We start from the raw sequence: 15890 nt of genomic DNA, 5'->3' as shown, positions 1-15890 counted from the left end.
CAGCTTTTGTTGCAAAAGCTTTTCTAAAGGTTCTGTGCTCAATTTTTAAGCCCGGATAGAGAATACTAGTCTTTCATCCTTCAACTCCTTTTGTATCCTACATTGCATGTGTTAGAGTCAGGAGAAAAAAAAAAAATATTCATTCTTCAGATGACAAGCATTTCAATTATTTCATATCCTGTAAGCCAAATAATGTGGAGATATTCTGAAACAAACAAACAAAAAAAAAAAAAAGAGGAGTCTTGCCAACTCAAGAAAATCCCAGTGTACAGGCTGTTGGGTTCTCATCAAAGTGCCACAGGTAACCTACCTCCGACTTACAGGGTACGTCGGTCACAATATATTTACTGTTCTCCAGAAGTTACAGGGCACTAAAAGACAGCTAAAGCACCTTTGATGATTGCTGTATATTCACTTCACATGTAAGCAATTACTGTGATTGCCACAGGAATATTGCACAATAGTTACACTGTACAGGTGTGAACACAAACAGAATTGAAACACAAAACATTGACAGGATGCTCCAGAGCCCAGGGTGCCTAAAAGCAGCTGCTGAGTGCTACTGGAGACTCCACCAGGCATCTGAAATCAGATTGAAGTCTCAAGCTCACTTTCCATAGGATACCATGGAAAACTGATTGTGACACCCAGCACTCCAAACAGCAAGCTCATGGCTCAGCAAACAGAGTTCTGTTCTGAGCTACTTATTACACACACGCACACACTTATCTTACCTGCAATTAAAGCATGTCAACAGGTAAGCAAGGAAAAATTGGCTCTGGCAGTTCCTCCATTTGGTGAAGAATCTAGACTTAAAGTTTCTTCAGATTTCAGCAGCATTCAACTTTCCACTACACACAAGGAAAGGCAGAGAAAGTAGAAAAGTAAAAATTATCACTCTATTAACAAAAATCTGGCAGTGTAAAAACTGAGAAGGAAAAAAACTCCATCTTAAAGAAAACAAGATAATAAACTCTTAAATACACAGGAGTAGTAGTAACAGAGCATATTTCACATCATAAGACATGTCCACACAGACAAGGTCAGAGCTTCCAGGCTTTTCACCAATATCTAGTGAGAAGCCCTTGAAAACACCAAGGGCATCATCAGCTAAGAGCCCACACCAGTGCAGAAGCAATCCATATTTGCCTTCCTTGATGCCTTCTGTTCACTGCTGCAACTTAAAAACATTTCTAAAATCCATGCTGCAACCCAAAAACAATCATGCATAACACACTGAATAAATCTGAAGCAATTAAGAAACTGTTCTAGCTAAAAAGTAACCACTGGGGAAAAAAAACCCAAAAAACACAGAAGCAGAAAGAAGTGGTATTACACTGAATAGTAAAGCTGACTACACTGCCAAAAAACCGATTACAGAACTCACTTTTCAGACAAGAAATGCATCATAACAGCATCTTGTTAAACAAGTTAAACACATGCAAGGGAGAAAGAGAAACCCACACCTTTCTGTCAACACTGAAGTAATTCATATTAAATTTATATTTGACATGTAACAAGGCTGCACACATACAGAAAAATGCAAGTATGAAAAGCGTGTCTATTCATTTGCACAGTGCTTAGCATTCAAAATTGATTTTACAGACATGCTGCTAACCTGCCTGACAGAAATTCCTCCAGACTACACAAATTAATTCAAAATAAGGAGACTGTCATTTTTCTGTGTCTTATAAGCAGGGACGTAAAACTCTGAAAGTTCTCAGTATGCTGAAAGGAATCCTGCAAAAATTTAGAAAGTATATACATCAAGGTAAAAATATTTTTTTTATAAACGTAATTTTTAACCAAGAACTCATAGTTTAAAACAGGTTCTTAAACAGCTTTCCCATCAGGGGAGCATGAACAAAACAGCCAAAAATTAAGGCCTTATGGGAAGACTCTGTTTTTATACTGCAAATGTAACACGGTTTTAGTACATACGAGACTACTGACCCCTAGCCATTTCATGCTCCTGAATTTCAGGGATGATTATATCAGGTTCCTCCACAGATGTAATCAGAAATTTCATGAGGAGACTTTTAGCATCATTTTCCCCCTCAATTACAACAAAGAGTAGTCCTAAAAATTAGCAATTTCCAAGTGAAATGGTAACAGGGTCAATCTCTCTATCCTCCAGATCATCTCTAAAACGTTTCCTGTAGTAAAGTACTGTTCATGAAATTCTACCTCGCTAACCCTGCTATTTTTAATATATTTTCTTATTACTCAAAATCTTTACAAGTGAGGGCTCTAAAGGAAGGACATTTCTCCATAATTTTTAATTAATACTAACTTCTCTCCTGTTTGCTTCATACATTCATCGCATCTGGTCATAAAAACAAGGTTCCAAGTTTATTTGTTAAACACATTCTCCCTATTTTTGTTTTGCTGTATCATTTATCTGGGTAAATTTCCAAGTGGAGCCTATAATTATGTTCTTGACCAGATTGTCTTTTAGATTAAACAATTATTTTTCCCTTGGATTATCTTCTTTAATTTACAGCATAGTTTAAGAACTATTGACATACACATAACAAAATAGGTATAGTCTAAATGACAACCTCATGCTTGAGGTTTTCAAGTTGATCAGCCTGGTATTTTTATTTCCTTTTACTACACATGAAATAATCCATCAGAGGGAACAGAAAAGAAGAAAAGGGGGGAAAAATTAAAAGAGAAATTGCCCCTACCCAGAGTCCAAACTGAAGTCCTAAAGGTAACCCACAGCCTCTATAGAAATAACTCTTTCCAGCCTATGTGGGAAAGGAGTATGCAATAATCATCTGTGGAGGGGCTTGAAGCAAACAGAATTAAGAGGGCATTGGGGGAGGGCAAAACCTCTCAGCATATTTGTTTTAAAGATTCCAGCAGGCTTCCATCTAAACATCATCTTTTATCTAGAACCTCAGGCCTGAAATTGAAAATTGGTACAAGAGACTGAAACCAGAGCCAATGAAGAACAGACACATGAGGGACAATCCCATTTCTGACATGGCAAGTGCATGATTTCAAATATATGCTTAATAAAAAATTACACAGTGGTGCAATATTATCCAAACTTATTCAGTGTTTCAGCTTCAAAGTCCTGCAAGACTGACTCAATGAATCTTTGTTACTACTACCGAGGCAGTAAAGAAAATCACAAAGGTGTGTTCTTTTATAGGCTACAAAAGTTCTTTTGTAGTCTACAAAAATTTCTCTATGACATGCAGTTAATGTGCAGGTTTTAGAGAGAAGGCATTCAGAACATAGAACGATTACCCTGAACCAACATATATAAAAAAATCTGAATCTGAAACCAAGCTATGGAAGATGTCCAGAACCTAAGTACCTTCAGCTTCCCAAATAATTTGGAGAAAAAAAAAACCAAAAACCCACATAAAACCAAACCCACACAGACACCCCTTAGCTTGAAGTGCAAAAGAAGACCCAGTCTAGTGTATGAAAGAACAAAAATTTGAATAATTCAGGAAGTTCCAATTTTGAATCATCCTTTTTTAATATTATTTTTAAAAGCTGTAATTAAATTAAAGAAGCATGGTGATAATTGAACTGAGAGCTTCCTGTAGTTGTGGCCCAGGAGAGTCATATTAATCACACAGTATCACCAGTTTAGAATTGCCAGATAGGAAATCATACATCCTTATCTCCAGAGAGCACTGACACTGTGATCTCTTTGCAGGGACTGACAAACCACTCCTGCCAAGCACAGTCTTGCCTTATGTAACATTCTTGGAAGAGCAAATATTTTTCTTTTGCATCAAATACACAGCTTTTTAAAAGCAGGCAACCAGGTAAAAAATAATACACATCTGCATTCTGTATCCTGGATGGTAAGGAGGGGGAACAGAGAGAGGGGAGATTAAAAAGGTTCTGCCTTCTCATTTCTGAAAACTGAGACAGGTGAGGAAAACATAACATGGTAGAAGAACTGCTCAAAAACTTTGGACCAGACACAAAAATGTTATATTTTATCTAATATTTTCTATCTCATGCGATTTATATGAATTTTATATATTTTCTGGATCACAGTATTCATATAAACCATATGACTCATAATTATAGGAATATACGAAAAAATATACATCTCAGCTCACATTGTTTCGATAGCCTGAAATTCTGTCCTAAAATGAGAGTGGTGAGGCATGCATATTAAAAAGCTTTAGAACATAATCAATTCTTAGTAGTACCCTTTGTGAATTAGGATGGTCTACTTTGTATTTTGAGATCACCAAATCATAACAGACAGCAGTTTTCAATGTTTCCTCAGTCCACAGCAGAGCAGCCTGTCAAACTTTCTTTTAACAGGCAGATTACCAGGACACTCTCAGAATGGCAAAACCCTTTTCAAGGATTTATACATTCTCTCTGTCTCCCTCTGTTTTGTTGGGGTTTTTTTAACACAATTAATTTTGAGCTCAGGGTTATACTGCATTTTATTTGAGAGGAAAGTTGTCCTTAGAGACTGTATTGCATCCCATGCATCTTAACCTACACCACTACCCAAGCTGGATACTATGAAAGATGCATAGCTTTGTGGTTTGGGAAATTCAAATTGCTTCCTTATCTTTCCCCTTCATGTGAAAGCCCAAGAAAATAATCCTAGAAACCACAGTCCACAGATATATGAATCAATACAAATACTCCCAGTACCAACAGATACCATTCAAAACAGCAGATGGACTTTAAAATATTAAGAGGGAAGCATGTTCTGGTTTCATACATGCATGAATTAAGATAACAAACACATCATAGAGGTGATATCTCCTGGGAAATCTCCCTCTGTGAGTAACAAACCAGAAATCTTCTAAACTGTCAATTTTACATAAAAATGGGCCTATTTGCTTTTGATTTAAAGATCAGTTGACACTGCAGGGCTTCCTCAAATCTTTGTTTTCCTTCTGCTATTCACAGTTTTGCCGAATAACATGCAGCTGAAATTAAACCCCTTGTTTAATGTCATTGTTGTTATCCCTATCATTTGGACAAGAAATATCATGCAGTGAAGAACCCTTTCTGCTTTGGACTGTTACTGGGCAAATAATTAAAGAAAAAGAATTCGTGTATTCAAATAAACACAGGCTACAAGGGCAGCACAATAGAGGGTTGTTAACAGCATACAGCAGATTACATGAAAGAGTTTTCCAAATTTTCACTAGCATAAGCTGATTAAGTCTGCGTGGCAGAGAGCAGACTCACAGAGGTCTGGAAGCAGTAAAACCCTAGTGGCTTGGATGCAACACCACACAAATATGAAAAATTGTTTTCAAAGCTAATCCGGGCATCTTCACACCACATTTCCTTGCACTCCCTGTTCTAGGATTTGCTCCTGCAGAGCCAGTGTGGGTACATGCTGGCAGCCATGTGGGTACCTGCTGGTAGCCATGCCCACAGTCATTTTTTCGTGTTGTTATCTCTAACAGGGAGTTTTAGCTACTTTTCAACAGCCACAGCACTGTGAAGTCTCCCTCATCTACTCCATGCAGGTGAAAAGGAAAAAGAAAAACAACAGAGAAAAGAGGCATAATGTTTTGATATCTTCTAGATCCTCCCTGTCAGTTGAAATATAAGAGTAGAGGTACTGCAGTGAATTCTCAGTACTGTGCTCTCCCTGGATTTTACACATCATGATGCACCACAGTAACCATCTCCGTTTTTTACTCAAAGGATAAAAAAAAATCACCTCAAAGTCATCTCATCCTTCCCCCTGTGCCATGGTAACACACATCATGTTTCTGTCACAACTCACAGCTGCTTTCATTACCTGTTCTTAAAATCATACACAACTTTTTCTGATAATATATTCCAATGCAATTCCATCTTACCAAGCAAGGAAAGAAAACAGATCACTGTGAAAAACAAATTTATCTCATACACTTAGACAAACCCTCACTTTCACATTTCTCCACTGTCTTCTTCACTTCTTTGAAGCTAAAATAACAGCTCCCAGTTTATTCAGTCATTCCTCCAGACATTCAGGTATCCTTACTGCTCTTCTCCAGACTCCCTCCAATGGGTTCATATTCCCTTCTTTTTTTCCTTTTAAATTATTTTTTAATTTATTCCATCTTCAAAACATGACACTACATCAATATTGGCTGGAAAGATTAGTTCATTTAACTTGTAGAACATATTTCTATTTACACATATGTGGTGCAGACACAGGATCCCACAGCAAGAACTGGAAAGGTCCTTAAGGTAAACTGAAACAAGCCTCAGAGAGAAGCATTTGGTCCTTCTCGCCTTCTCCGACTGCTCCCATCAAACAGGAGGCAGAAATTACTTTAAAGAAGCCTTGCTGTGTTTGAAATAAGGAACTGTGTTACAGGGGTTTGCAATACAAACTTCAGTCCCAACCTAAGAACCAGCTTTATTTAAGAAAACCTTCTAAGAGCAGAATTCAATCTTTTTGATTGAAGATATTCTTTAATTTTACAATTCTATAACAATGTTGATTCCTGTTATTCTTTTTTTCTACTAAAATATATAAATCCTTCCTGTATATATCTAAAATAAACCTCTCACCCCTAAACAAGAACACTATCTCATTAATCCATTTCTGGGGAAAACAATGTTTTTCAAGCAGTTTAGCACAGTCAATTCTTTAATAAGAATGAAATTTTGACAGTTTCTATAATAGAGTCAAGCTACCAGAGACCTACTGCTTCTCTTCTGTTAGCGTTTTGGAAAGAGAAATTCTATTAATCTAATGGTTTAATCTTAAAAATAAAATCATATGGGCTACCACTTATTTCTTTGTAATCTTCTACTGCTTTGGGAGGGTTTAATTCCCAAGAAAAATACTAGAACAGATAAACAACTGAGTCTACAGTTGTTCATTTCCACTTGCCCCTTGCCCCTGACACCTGTACAGACAGACACTACAATCCCCCTTCTCAGTGGCACAGCATTACACATACCCTCCATGAGTTAAGTAACTGCAGCAGCTCAAGGATTACATCAGCCAGCCCTTACTCTTTCAACAGTGTTTTTGTAAACACTTCAAACTTAAACTTCCCTAACTGCTCTAAAACTCACTCTTTCCTCACACCACCTTAGGGTTTTAGCACTTGCCTTGGACATCATGTTCCCCTCCAAATCCTAGTATCTTTTATTGGACCTGAGGTGAAGAAACAAACAAAAAAGGACCTCAGCCTGCTTTGCATTATCAGTCCACAGCTCCACTAGTCAAACAGGAGCAAACCTCCTCTGACTTCCTTTTTACTAACTATTTCTATGTCGATTTCTCATTATTCTTTTCAAGTTGGCCATTCTGAATTTTTAATTATATGTATGTGTGCTTTATTTTTACACTTGTCCTTGGCAATCCATCAGGGAATTCCTTTCCCTCCTTCATTTCATGTTGAAGGGCTCACTAGTAGCGAAGCCAGCCTTTCCCTACTTTTCGTATTTTCCTCTGTGAAAGAATAGTTTCAATTTCTGCATTAGCATATGTCACAGACTCCAATATTCCTGCTTCTGAATAAATCAGATTTTTATCTCAGAATATTTAAATGTAATTTGAATTATAACTGATTAGACCACATTGTCTCCTGACACCAAGCCCAGTGCCAAGTGCTCCTGAAATGTTGCTGTTGACTTGATGCCTCTTTTAAATCTGAACTGTTGTTACTTTAAATGTTTGCAAAACAAATGCACACTAGTAAGAGGATATGCCTTGCTGCCAATACAACAAAATTTTATCCCACTCACTTGCTACTAATTTAAAATCAAACAGTAATGTTTCAGCTAATGAATGTAAGTTGCTAAAAACACTGCTAGCAAAAGATACAATTTGCAAATAAGCATGCATTATAAATGCAGTCTTTGCTAAACTGCCTTAGTTGTTGCTCTCCGAACATTTTATTTTTTTCAAACAATAAAGGTTCTTGTGAGAAGAAAAAAAAGTTCTCCAAGTTCAAGGATTCCACTGGCATCAAAGCAAAACAAACCTAGCCCCTAACTAGCTGAAGGAAATTTTTCAGAAGAATCTCAATACTATTGTGTGTTCTGCTTTATCAACACCAGCAAGTCAGGAACCCATAGGCACTGGGCTGGCAAACACCATCCCTGTAAAAATCATGCCAGCACAATATGCTGAAAGCAGATGCAACCACTGACAGTCATAAAAATCTCTGTGTTACCTGGCAGCAAGTTCAAGGAAATATCTTTTAGTGTTGTTCACACTACTGGGACCAAAATATTAAGAATAGAATGATTGCAAAGGCAAATCAGTTTCTGTCCTCCATGCTTTTCCTCCACTCAAAATTTACTCTCACTTACACAGGCTTCTCATCCTATGAATATGTTTCAAGAAGCTGATGAAGAACTTTCTAATTGTTTACCTGAAACCACTCCAAGCAGGCAAGCATAATTAATCTTAATGCAAGTCAGCAATTCAGAAAGGAAATTATCCTGTTACACCTATTGCTGACTATGTGTTCTTATGTGTTCTCTGCTTCCGTGTACTGAATGGAAAAATGGCCAATTAAAAGGAAAAAAGAAAATAAAAAAGAAGAAAAAATTCACAATCCATACCAAAGGCATTCCAAGGACATTAGGTGATTTGAGAACAACATCAGAGCCAAAATAAAAAGGAACAACACACACTTTTCTGAAGATTTTTATGGTTTGCAGCAAAATTTTTGGCTGCTTGGCACCTGTTGTCACTTTACCTTGGTAAATTCTAATTCCACTCACAGAGAGGAACAGAACCCTCACTTCCAAAACAAATCCACATTATATGTTGTGGCTGGGGGCATGCACTTCTTGCAAAGTCCAGCACTGGGAATCAATAAGTTCCTCAAAAGTGGAGATAAACTTTTGACCTCCACAGGTTTTCTTACAGGAATATGGAATTTATAACACTGAACTAAAACACATTAATGGCACGAGTGAAGTGTAAAAATGCCAAAACTTGCCAAGAGGAAGCAGCACAGTTCTGTTTACTAAGAACCATGGGTCTAGTGCAGCAACTTACTGATGTTCCACCTTCAACCTATAATTATGAAAGGCATACCTCCCTACTCAGGCTTCCTTCTTCCCTTGTATGTTTAAGGTACACATGTTTACAGAAGCACTACTCAGGATCATGCCAGTGCAGTGATGAAGCAGAAAACCAAGTTATCTCTCCCTCTCAGGTTTGCTGTGTTATGGCAGGAGCCTGCCACAGCAAAATGAGTTAATTCAATAACAACCTATGCTACTTCTTGGACTTGGCTACACAACAGCAACTTTTTAACCACAGGTCTCTGATTAGTGTGTAAAAAACCTAAACATCTGAAAATTATTTCGTTATTACAATTATAGTAACTGCTAATTGTTAATAAACTAACTCAAAAGTATAATATTCTCTTCTCTCCTGCTCAGGGGTATCTGAGGTTTTACAAAAGATTTTGTGAATGCAAGTGGGATTGATTGTTCAGCAGTTTAACTCTCCAACTGTTAGCCAACAGCTAAATTTAAGTTACAATCCAAAGGTTTACTGGAATATAAAGACTGTCAATACTTTAAAACTTTTATTTGTTTCACATGCTCTAGGAAATCCTTCCAATTGTGAGCTTGTTCAAGGCCGTCATTTGATCAGTTCCGCAGGCAAACTCCACTTGTCTTGCTAGAATAGTCTTTTTATATAAAAACTATCACAGAAATAAATCCTACACCAATATATAATCCAGGCAACTTGCAAAAATGAGCTAGAATCAGAAGGATAATGAGCACAATTGTCTTTCAGTATTAGTTACTGACACAAAGAATCTAGAGTGTTTTCATCACCCCACAGCTTTCCTGTCTTTAAAAGAAAGAAAAAGAAAAGAAAAATACAAGTTCTTCTAAGGCATGCAAATGTTTAAATAAACAAAACCGTGTCTGTCATATGCTTGGAGACTACAGTAGAGGTAGAAAGGGAGAAAACATTTTACTATGCTTCTAAAGCTAAATGGCAAAAATTACATTATAAGAATTTGCCTCATACTTTTAGCACTAATCTAGCTGTGCTACGTATGCTCTCATACAAAAAGTAGATAACACCATGCTCATTATGTTTAGATCAGAATTAACTGTCATGGTCTAACATTACTGTATGCATAGGCAATTCAGTATTGCATCAAAATTTGAACTTTTTTTTAAGGAAAGGAAAAAGATAAACAAGTCATTGATTTCCCAATAACTCACCACCCATGGCAAGCCACCACAGTTTCAAACAGAATAAATTTCAGGACAAATTTTCCAACTGCTAGGAGAAGTTGCTACATTTAGTTCAGAGATAATCTGAGTCAAAGTCCCAACTACCTACTGAGCCTCCTGCATACAGATAGCTATGACTGTGTCATGTTTCCAAACTTTCCTCTGCAAATTAAATGTAATCTCAATTGATAGCATAGGTAACACATTCTTAGATTATGTCTTCACATGCCTTGAGCATGTATCACCACTGTCAGAAGCTCTTATCTCACCTGCTCTGTTTCAATTCCACATGGAATTGCCACACCTGGACATGCCCTTCAGGATCACCTTAGACAAGAATTTTTTCACCAGATGGTTTAACATGCAAAGCATTCTTATCATACTATCACTGAGCCCTTGACTGAGAGACACCTACCTTACTAATAGAAGTCATGATCAATGCCTACAACAAAAAGTAAGGAAAGATTGAGTCCCAAAGCTCCTCAGTGTTCATAATGCTAACTTCAGCTGGTGCATGCTTCCTTACCACCACAGCACTTCCACAGTTAAAGCTGACTCCTTAAGATGTACTGGTGTGTGTACACATGTGTTACAATGGAGTGATACTAAGCCAGAGGCACTTACTGTACACATTCACAAGTGCATTCAAAACTGTTCTTTTAATTCACTAGAACCACAGAATTATTAAGGCTGGCAAAGACCTTCAAGATCAGTAAGTCCAACCTGTGACTGAACACCACCGTGTCAATTAAACCATAGCACCAAGCCACATCCAGTCATTTCTGGAACACTCCCAGGGAGGGTGACTCCACCCCTTCCCTGGGCAGCCCCTGCCAATGCTTAACAACCTCTTCAGTGAGGAAATTATTCCTAATGTCCAGCCTGAATCTCCCCTGGCACAGCTTGAGGCCATCCTCTGTTGTTGCTTGCCTGGAAGAAGAGACCAACACCCACCAGGTTTTCAAGCATTTGTAGAGAGTGATAAGGTCTCCCTTGAGCCTCCCTTTCTCCAGGCTACACACCTCCACATCCCTCAGCCACCCCTCACAGGAGCCACTCTCTAAACTCTTCACTAGCTTCACTGTCCTTCTCTGGACATGTTCCAGAACCTCAACATCCTTTTTGTGAGGGGCCCAGAACTGGACTGAGGACCTGAGGTGCAACCTCAGCAACTTGACCCAGGTCTAATTGACCTGCTACCCATGACACAATGAAGTCCTAGCTCTACTTTCCAAATAAATTAATAAGATTAGGAAAAGGCACTGTTTCTTGTAAGCTGTTTGCATGAGGTTTTAAAAATACAGACATTCTTACAGAGCACCCATACCAGCATCTACTACAAGTCTTTATTTGGCCACTATATTGCCAAAAGGACTGAAAAAAATTTCAGAATTTCTAGGTCACTCATACCCCAATTTTTGACTAGTGCAGACCTTTGTAGTCTCTTCTGGAAGCACCCCAAGGTTGTTTGTCTTTACTCAGTACAGTAAGAACATTAGAAATGCAACCATAACATACCAAAAGTATAGCTATCTGCTGTTGTGCACTGCAGTACCTGAAAAACAACCAAAAGCACTACTCTGCTAGGAGCCTTCCTTGATGCCCTCTTTCCTGGTGCTTATTCTGATGCAGACACAGCACATGACCATTTTGTTGAGGTGGCAGCTATTTAGTATAAAACTGACCAATCCCATTAGGCTGAGAAGAGACCACAAGTAAGGTAACAATGCCAAGCCGGCTTGTCTGAGTAAAAGAGTCTGAGAGCTTGTCTGTAAACCAAAATATAGCTATAAAATTGTTACCAAAAAGGATTACTGGAAAAAGAGGTCAAAAAAGCCTTGTTCTCAGCAGCACGTAACAAACACCACAAACATACCAAGTACACTAAATATGCCATTGGAGAAAAAGAGAGAGGGAGAGAGAACACATCTCTCTTATGTCTGAGGGAAACTACTGCTTACAGTAACATCAGATCAGGATGTGGAGAACTGCATCTTTAAAAAGTCAAGTATGCTACTCAAATATTATAGAGCTAAACAAGATTCCCATCAGGCTAATTAAAATTTGGAGATCTTTTTCAATGAAACCCTCTGCAGGCATCAAAAGGCAGCATCTATATATAATAAATAAAGATATGCAAGGGAGGAACAGCAGCACTTGTGGATAAATTCTTTGTTAAAAAAGAAATCTTAAAGCGATGTATATCAAAGTAATCTTAATAATCCTTCAATGTACAGTTTAACAGAGAGAAACTGATGCTTCAGATGGTACTGAGAGTCTGTAAATCTGAAGACTTAAGCTTGACAGGCATCCATGCATCATTATAATCTTTTTGAAGAGAAAACATAGCTATAGATTTCCAAAACTCAGTTTCAAGCCAGGATCAAATAAAACCACATTAGCGGCAGTTTCTCCAATTTTGCTTCTCTTGGCTTCAGATTCTATGAAGGTTTGTATCCCTTATTTAGAGGAATGAAACCCCAAAAATAAAACAAGAAAAACAACTCAAAGCCAAAACCCTTTGTTTGAGTACAATCCAGTTTTTACCAGCACCACCATATAATTTAGACACTGTACAGTTTAAAGAAGGAAAAAAGGAAACTATGTACATAAAGCTAAGTTTCTTCCACAGGCTTTGTCCACACATTTTTCATCAATCTAATAGGATTCACTTCTTTTTCAAAGCACATACTGTTAATCACCATGGGTCAATAAACAGACTAAAACAGCTGTTAGTGGAAGTCAATTGAAAACATTTGTTTTGATTGAGACAGATAAGAGGAAAAGGGATCTGGATGTTCCACAAGTTTCACCACTGCCATCCTCACATCAATATCTCACTGGTACAATCTTGCCCTCTACAATTATTTATACTTCACCTTTTGGATTGTAAGTTTTTCTGTCTTTCCTTTCTCCCTTTGACCTTCCATGTTCATTAAAGCAGAGCCAGAGAGAAAGAAACAAATTACAGCATTAGATCCTAATTCTTAGATTAGTTTCAGATCAGGTGGACTCTTGTATACACATACTCCAGCAGAAGTAAAGTACCACAGATAATGTGAAAACCGTCATTTGACATGACTCCTTCAGGTATTACAAACCCTTCCAATCAACATTTTTTCTAAAAGGTTTACTTCTAGAAATTATGATATAAAATTAGCACAGGGCAGAGACATGGGTCTACACTGCATGACCTAACAATACTATCTTACTGGTGTATGGGAGATCTCTATGAATGGATAATTTATTATCACTGCCTCTTCTCTCTGAAAATGAAAACAAAACTAAGACCTCATGCTTCCCCATTAAGATGAGGCCCTAGATTCTTCTTACTGCTATACGGGAGAATAAAAACACTGATGTACTAAAGGAAAATGTAACTATAAATGCTTGCACAGCATCAGTTTCACGTTGATCAACAGAAAATAACCTGGGCAGAGAGGGCACTGGCAGATTCTGAAGTCACATTCAGTTCAATCACAAGTAACATGGTGGCATACAAAATTACACAAGCAGTTTTATGCATTTTTTTTCTTCTTACTGTCATTGTATGAGATATGTTAATGCTAATCACAAAACCAATCAAACAGCCCAGGGAAGAGAAAAGTCAGACTGAAATAAAAATCTCCAAATACCATCAAGTATGCCTTAGCCTTTCTCAGTTACAAGAAACCACATATCCCAACCCGGCAAACTCCTATACTGGCAGGCTGGCCTTACACACCACGTCCCAGCAGACAATGGGCACCTGCCAGCACCTATGTATTTGTCCACGTGGAGCAATTCAATCATGTTGAGTTGCCACCAGCACCCTTGTGCAACAGAAAGGTTCACATGACGTTGCTAATAGTTCCTCAAAGATCAGAGAAAGCAACACAGTAATCACTCTGCCAGGGCACACTGCCTTCTCCCGTTACCCGGGCCCCGAAGTTGCAGAGACCCCTGCCTTCCTTTGGCATCCAAAGCAAACGCCAACATAGCCTTCGGTGATTCGTTGAGTGACGCAAGGAGAAAGAAATAATCAGTGTTAATTAATTAACCTGTTAAAACAGAAGTCCGAACCCAAACTCAGCACCCAGACACAGGGTCACGGGGGTGACAGCGCCACGCAGGAATACCTGGCACTCCGTTAGGCGTCACGCTTGGGAAGAAAAGCCTTCCGGAAAACAAAAGCGCGTAGCCCATGCTCTCACCTCGGCACTTGAACGCTCACACAGCCCTGCGCGAAGCCTGGCTCCTCTCTCTCCCAGAAGTTTGCGACCAACGCAGCCCAAGGGTCGCCCTACAAACCAACAGCGGAAAAGCCGAGCCAAAAAGATAAAGGGGATTAGGCGGGCATTACTTCCACTGACCTATATACTGCCCTCAGCCCGCGGCGGCCCTGCGGCAGACAGCAGCTGCTCGGCCGGGGTGACACCGGCCTGACAGCCCGCCCCGCCTGCCGACGAGGCCGAGCGGCGGCGCGACACCCCCGAAACTCGGTGAGGGGCCCGTCCCAGCCGCCGCCGCCCCCTCACGGCTCCCGCCCCAGCGGGACCAGCCCCTACCTGGCGCGGGTGGCGGCAGAAAGTTTCTCCGGGGAGGGGCCAGTCGGGCTCCACTCCCTCTCCGCCGAAATCACCGGCTCCGGGAAGGAAGGAAGAAAGGAAAGAGGGAGGGAGGGAGGTGGCCACCCAGGTAAATCGCCGTCCACGACGGGACAGCGGGGCCGTCGTTAATCCTTCGGACGGGAGCGCCCTCACTCCCGCCCGCCTCGAAGGCTCCGTCCCCTCAGGCGGGCATCTTACCCCGCGCTCCCCCACCTCCCGCTCCCTCACGGCGGGCGGCCCCGCTCGGCACCGGCCGCCGAGTTTGTGTAAGTGCGGCCGGGCCGTGAGTCAGAGCGGCGGGGAGGAGCCGCGACCTGCCGGGGGAGGCCCGGCCCAAGACGGCCCTTGCCGGGCGGGGGCCCGCCGAGAGACGAGTCGCGGAATAGAGCCCGACTTGAGAAACGATTACCCTGCAATTAAGAAAGCTTCTTGCCATCTCTGCTTGCCTACTTGGAAAACCCGCAAGCCAGAAGTACCATTTTAAATCTATCCCGATCTTACAAATGAAAATTAGAGGTAGTTCCCTAATGATACAAGCTGCAAGGTGATCAGTGGCCTGGAGCACTTCTCTGAAGAGAAGCTGAGATAGCTGAGGTTGTTCAGCCTGGAGAAGGCTCTGGGTGGGAGACCTTGTTGTGGCCTTCCAGTACTTGGGAGCATCTCTCATGAGCAGGAACTGCAGTAGCTGGGCCTTTTTAGTCCAGAGAAGAAAAGACTGGGAAAAAATCTCATTAATACATACTAATATGTTAAAGGCAGGTGCCAGACTCTTTTCAGTGGTCCACAGCCACAGGACAAGGAGCAATGGGCATAAACTGAACACAAAAAGTTTCACCTCAGCATGAGGAAGAAGGTGGCAGAGCACTGGAACAGAGGTCATGGAGTCTATGTCTCTGGAGACCTTCAAAACCCATCTGGAGGAGTTCCTGAGTCATCTGCTGGAGGTGAACCTGCCTGGGCAGGAGAGTTGGACTAGATGATCTCCAGAGGCCCCTTCCAACCGTATCAATTCTGTGATACTTGAAGTAGGCTCATAAAAAAGAGTGAGAGAGACCTTTTGTCCCATTATGGGCACTTAATGATAGCACAAGTGCTAAGGCTTTAAAACTAAAAGAA

At 40.1% G+C, this 15890-nt stretch overlaps 1 protein-coding gene across 3 annotated transcripts in view; it reads right to left on the bottom strand.

Moving 5' to 3' along the window:
• Positions 1-15046, bottom strand: part of FHIP1A (FHF complex subunit HOOK interacting protein 1A) — a 78535-nt gene extending 63489 nt beyond the window's left edge. Inside the window, exons 1-3 of one of the 3 annotated variants that reach the window (XM_071431874.1) lie at positions 14733-15046; positions 14304-14467; positions 735-851 (exon numbers count right to left, since the gene is read on the bottom strand). The gene's annotated coding sequence lies outside the window, so the exon portion shown is untranslated. The remainder of the gene's footprint in view (positions 1-734; positions 852-14303; positions 14468-14732) is intronic. The other 2 variants (XM_071431873.1, XM_071431875.1) reach the window with 2 other exon arrangements.
• Positions 15047-15890: the final 844 nt, after the last annotated feature.

Source organism: Agelaius tricolor, unplaced genomic scaffold (assembly GCF_023055355.1).
Source record: "Agelaius tricolor isolate 1412-34295 unplaced genomic scaffold, bAgeTri1.0.p SCAF_8, whole genome shotgun sequence".
NCBI classification, from domain to species: domain Eukaryota; kingdom Metazoa; phylum Chordata; class Aves; order Passeriformes; family Icteridae; genus Agelaius; species Agelaius tricolor.
Note: the sequence above shows the minus strand (reverse complement) of the source record. Positions and strands in the feature narration are given on the sequence as shown.